A 6245-nucleotide genomic window follows, 5' to 3' on the forward strand; every position below is an offset into this window, starting at 1 on the left:
CCTTGACTAGACGGATCTTTGTTGGCAAAGTAATGTCTCTGCTTTTCAATGTGCTATCTAGGTTGGTCATAACTTTTCTTCTAAGGAATAAACGTCTTTTAATTTCATGGCTGCAGTCACCATCTGCAGTGGTTTTGGAGCCCTGTTTCCACTGTTTATCCATTTGTCATGAACTGATGGGACTGAGTGCCATGATCTTTGTTTTCTGAATGTTGAGCTTTAAGCCAACTTTTTCACTCTCCTCTTTCACTTTCATCAAGAGGCTCTTTAGTTCCTCTTCGCTTTCTGCCATAAGGGTGGTGTCATCTGCATATCTGAGGTTATTGATATTTCTCCTGGCAATCTTGATTCCAGCTTGTGCTTTAACCAGCCCAATGTTTCTCATGATGTACTCTGCATATAAGTTAAATAAGCAGGGTTACAATATACAGCCTTGACGTACTCCTTTCCCTATTTGGAACCAGTCTGTTGTTCCATGTCCAGTTCTCACTGTTGCTTCCTGACCTGCATATAGGTTTCTCTGTATGAGAACGTACTGTATAGCACAGGGAATTCTACTTTATTGTCTGTGTTGACCTAAATCAGAAAGAAATCTAAAAAAAAGCAGACATGTATGTGTATAACTGATTCATTTTGCTGTACAGCAGAAACTAACACAACAGTGTAAAGCAACTAGACTCTAATAAAAATTAATTTTTTTAAAAAGGAATAATCACCTCATAAATCTTCTGATTTCCTAGCCCAGTGCCCTCAAAAAATGTGGTGATTTACCCCAAAATCTCACTACATAAAATAGGACTAGTGTCCTAATAAGAAGAGGAGATTGTAACACAGACACACACAGAAGGAAGACCATGTGATGAAGACAAAGCAGGAAGGTAGCCATCTATATGGAGAAGGCAATGGCACCCCACTCCAGTACTCTTGCCTGGAAAACCCCATGGATGGAGGAGCCTGGTGGGCTGCAGTCCATGGGGTCCCTAAGGGTCGGACACGACTGAGTGACTTCACTTTCACTTTTCACTTTCATGCATTGGAGAAGGACATGGCAACCCGCTCCAGTGTTCTTGCCTGGAGAATCCCAGGGACAGGGGAGCCTGGTGGGCTGCCGTCTAGGGGGTCTCACAGAGTTGGACACGACTGAAGCGACTTAGCAGCAGCAGTAGCAGCAGCCATCTATAAGCCAAAGAGAGAGACCTTGAGGAGAAATCAACCTTGCTGACACCTGGATCTTAAACTCTAGTCTCCACAATTTGAAGAAATACATTTCTGTTGCTTAAGGCATTGCTCTGTGGTACTTTATTACGGCAACCCCAGCAAACTAATACACTCTAATACACTCAATTCCTACAGCTGTCACCTGTGGCCACCATCATTCTAAATGCTAAGGTCAAGCTTCTGGGATAAGTTGCCTATTTCAGCTCACTTACACAACCAGTAGAGATAATAAATACAAGTCTATAGCGACCTCGTACCTCACAATTTCTCAGCTGCCTCGGACTATGTGGCTTCATTTTCCTTCTTGTCACTGTCACAACACTGCATGCATAGCGAAGCTAATTCATTGTGTACTGTGTACCTTCTCAGGTATGTCTTAGGAGATCTATTGGCTTTTCTCAAAAAGTAAACACTGGAGTATATTTCTAATAAACTTCTTTCCAAAATTCAAATTCCTGGGATTAACCATACAAATGGAGGAAGTATTTTAAAAAATCATTTGCATTAGGTTATGGGCTGTATCCAATCAACCATGATAATAAAATGCCTATTTTTTCATTTCAAAAGCAAAGTCTCTATTGATAAAGTCAGTGTTGTCTGTTGCAAAATGCAGCAGTGCTGCTGAGCAGAGAACAGGCCAAAATACTCTAAGTGGCTACATGTAGCAAGTGAGTTTACGGGACGGAAGCTGCTGCCATACGAAAATTTCCTATCACTCCCTCTTCAGTCAGCTTCCTTAGCACAATCCTGATGCTCCTGAAAGAAAGAGACGTATGTTATACTCCCTATTTAAATCCACATCTTCTCATCCTCAGTGTCCTGCATGATGCCAAACCCATTGGAAAAGATTGATGAGTATGGCCCAGGCTCTGAGCAACTACTCTGGCAGATCCTGCTATTGAATAGGGATTGAGAATATCTTTCTCATAATATTTAAGACTTAAGGAAGAGCAAATACTTATACTAAGGCATTAGGAAATTTGTAACTATACAAGGAAAACTTTCTTGCCATGAAATACAACCAGAAATTCAGGTAATCTGTATAAGACAATCCAAAGCATTTTTTTAGACAAAACCTTTTTTAGGCAAATACACAGATTTAGACTTTATTGCTTATTGCCAACATTGTCACAAAACCAATACAGTGAGGAAAGTCACAATGATACCAAAAAAAGAAAAAGGTTGGGGCCTTATAATCTTTGGAGGACAAAGTCAATGTATTTGGCCATCAACCTGATCCCTCGTGTGACAGATGGCTTATACCTCAGTATAATCCACCACACCTCAAAATCCACACAGAAGGCTTCTCCAGATAGCTGGCAAAGTTGGGGCATGTGCCTGTCTGGCTCTTTCCATAGTGGTCATAGGGAACTATCTTTCCCACACTTCCAGGTCGCTGTAGCCAGCCCCTCAGGACCACTAGGGAAGCAAGATCTGGGTCCCTCACTACGATGTTTCATTTATGTCCAAAAAGTAGAGAAAAACCAACCCAGCTCGAACAAAAACTAAAGCAGAAAACAGACAGAAAGCCTGAGGCATCTAAGAAAGTATACTAAGTTTGCATCTCAATGTAACAGACGAGAGAAGCACACCGAACGCATATTAAGCACACTATACATATTTTTCATATATACATATATATACACACACATACACACACCAAACACTCACACTTATGTGGTATTCACACACACCAAGAGAACAAGATCATACATCCTGAAGCAGATTCAATCATATACAGTAATGTAACATGTAATAAAGGTCACATTTCAAAATCATGAAGAAAAAGTTTTAATGATATTTTTAAAAAGTAGCAATCCCATAAAAATAAGGCTGGATTCCTCCTTTATACCTCACAGCAAGATAAAAACCTAATGAATAAAATAACTGAGCAAGAAGGAAATCATAAATGTACCAGAAGAAACCAAAGGCAAGATTCTCTGATGACAGCTCCTGTTACCAGCCTCGAGGTTCTCGCGAGATCCGCCTCCTCAATACCAAGCGCCTGTGTCTGGCAGAGCCGGTGTGAGACGAAGAGACAATCCTTCCCAGCCGCCAGGATAATCAAGAGTTTTGGCCGGACCTTCGAGCACACACCGAGATAGTGAGGAGCCAGACGAAAAGCACAGACTATGGCGCTGAAACGGATTAATAAGGAACTTAGTGATTTGGCCCGTGACCCTCCAGCACAATGTTCTGCAGGTCCAGTTGGGGATGATATGTTTCATTGGCAAGCCACAATTATGGGACCTAATGACAGCCCATATCAAGGCGGTGTATTCTTTTTGACAATTCATTTTCCTACAGACTACCCCTTCAAACCACCTAAGGTTGCATTTGCAACAAGAATTTATCATCCAAATATTAACAGTAACGGCAGCATTTGTCTCGATATTCTAGGATCGCAGTGGTCTCCTGCTTTAACTATTTCTAAAGTTCTTTTATCCATTTGTTCACTGCTATGTGATCCAAACCCAGATGACCCCCTAGTGCCAGAGATTGCACGGATCTATAAAACAGACAGAGATAAGTACAACAGAATATCTCGGGAATGGACTCAGAAGTATGCCATGTGATGCTACCTTAAAGTCAGAATAACCTGCATTATAGCTGGAATAAACTTTAAATTACTGTTCCTTTTTTGATTTTCTTATCCGGCTGCTCCCCTATCAGACCTCATCTTTTTTAATTTTATTTTTTGTTTACCTCCCTCCATTCATTCACATGCTCATCTGAGAAGACTTAAGTTCTTCCAGCTTTGGACAATAACTGCTTTTAGAAACTGTAAAGTAGTTACAAGAGAACAGTTGCCCAAGATTCAGAATTTTTTTAAAAAAATGGAGCATGTGTATTATGTGGCCAATGTCTTCACTCTAACTTGGTTATGAGACTAAAACCATTCCTCACTGCTCTAACATGCTGAAGAATCATCTGAGAGGGAGGGAGATGGATGCTGAGTTGTCACATCAAAGGAAGCAGCATTATTCTAGCAGCATCCATTCTTGTTTAAGCCTTCCACTGTTAGAGATTTGAGGTTACATGATATACTTTATGCTCATAACTGATATGGCTGGAGAATTGGTATTGAATTTATAGCATCAGCAGAACAGAAAATGTGATGTATTTTATGCATGTCAATAAAGGAATGACCTGTTCTTGTTCTACAGAGAATGGAAATTGGAAGTCAAACACCCTTTGTATTCCAAAATAGGGTCTCAAAACATTTTGTAATTTTCATTTAAATTGTTAGGAGGCTTGGAGCTATTAGTTAATCTATCTTCCAATACACTGTTTAATATAGCACTGAATAAATGATGCAAGTTGTCAATGGATGAGTGATCAACTAATAGCTCTGCTAGTAATTGATTTATTTTTCTTCAATAAAGTTGCATAAACCAATGAAAAAAAAAAAAAAAAGATTCTCTGATGACACCACAGTGAAAAGTACATTCCTAAGGTTGATAGTAGAGCCCAGAGACATGCGAGAAAGGATCTGGGTTCAACTACACAAAACTTTTTAATGTTTACATAGCAAAAAAAAAAAAACCAAAACATTCAATTCATATCACAAAGGACTAATTTACACAAAGAATTCCTATGGGTCACAAGGTAAAAGCAACAATAGAACTGAGACACGAGTAAACAATATGAACAGCTGGTTCAGAGAAAACCACAGCTGTTACACACGTGAAATGGTTCTTAAAACTTTCTTTTAGAGAAATGAACCTATAATGAGATAGCAAAACTGTTAGATGGAATACTAACACAGATAATTTGGTAAACATCACATTGGCAGGACTGTGGAAAACTGTATTTTTATGTGTTGTTCTTGGAAACACAACGTGGTGAACTCTTGATGGCTAGAAATTCAACGACCTCATTTTCTACCAAAATTGTAAAGCATATACCCATTCACCAAGGAATTTCAAATTTAGGAATGTGCTATGAACACACATATACTCTCTTTCTGAAGTGTGAAGTCATGTGTACAAGATATTCATTGCAGCAGTATTTATATTAGCAAAACCCTTGAAATAATCTAAATGTACGTCAATACGATAGCAGTCAAATAAATTATAGTACATATATACAAAGGGAATAATTTTCAAATGTTCAAAGGAAGAAATTCTGTAGCTACTGAAATGGAAAATTATCTGAGATACTCAGTCACATATCAAAAACTAGGACTGGACAGTATTTATAGCACATACAGTTGTATTAATAAAGTACCTATTCTTGGGCTTCCCTGGTGGTCCAGTGGTTAAGAATCTGCCTCACAATGCAGGAGACAGAAGTTCAAACCCTGATCCAGGAAGATCCCATATGCCACACAGAAACTAAACCTGTGTGCCAAAACTTCCGACTCTAGAGTCTGTGATCTGCAACGACTGAGTCTACGTGTCTAGAGCTGGTGCTCTGCAATGGGAGAAGTCACCTCCATAGAAAGCCCATGCACCACAGCAACGAGTAGACCCCACTCACCTCAGCTACAGAAAGCTTGTGCAGAGTAATGAATACCCAGCACAGCCAAAAACAAAGATAAATAAATTTTTAAAATTTTGAAATACAAAAAACCTCGAATAGCCAAAACTATCTTGAGAAAGAAGAATGGAACTGGAGGAATCAACCTACCTGACTTCAGGCTCTATTACAAAGCCACGGTTATCAAGACAGTATGGTACTGGCACAAAGACAGAAATATTGACCAATGGAACAAAATAGAAAGCCCAGAGATAAATCCACGCACATATGGACACCTTATCTTTGACAAAGGAGGCAAGAATATACAATGGATTAAAGACAACCTCTTTAACAAGTGGTGCTGGGAAATCTGGTCAACCACTTGTAAAAGAATGAAACTAGAACACTTTCTAACACCATGCACAAAAATAAACTCAAAATGGATTAAAGATCTCAACGTAAGACCAGAAACTATAAAACCCCTAGAGGAGAACATAGGCAAAACACTCTCCGACATACATCACAGCAGGATCCTCTATGACCCACCTCCCAGAATATTGGAAATA

The 6245-nt window shown here is 39.3% G+C and overlaps 1 pseudogene across 1 annotated transcript; it reads left to right on the top strand.

Annotated features, from left to right (window-relative positions):
* The first annotated feature begins 3169 nt into the window (after positions 1-3169).
* Positions 3170-4617, top strand: LOC104983300 (annotated as a pseudogene). Its single transcript, XR_824611.1, has one exon. The product of XR_824611.1 is annotated as a ubiquitin-conjugating enzyme E2 D3 pseudogene (transcript).
* The last annotated feature ends 1628 nt before the right edge of the window (positions 4618-6245 follow it).

The sequence above is a fragment of the Bison bison genome, unplaced genomic scaffold (assembly GCF_000754665.1).
Source record: "Bison bison bison isolate TAMUID 2011002044 unplaced genomic scaffold, Bison_UMD1.0 scf7180017862165, whole genome shotgun sequence".
Taxonomy (NCBI): Eukaryota; Metazoa; Chordata; class Mammalia; order Artiodactyla; family Bovidae; genus Bison; species Bison bison.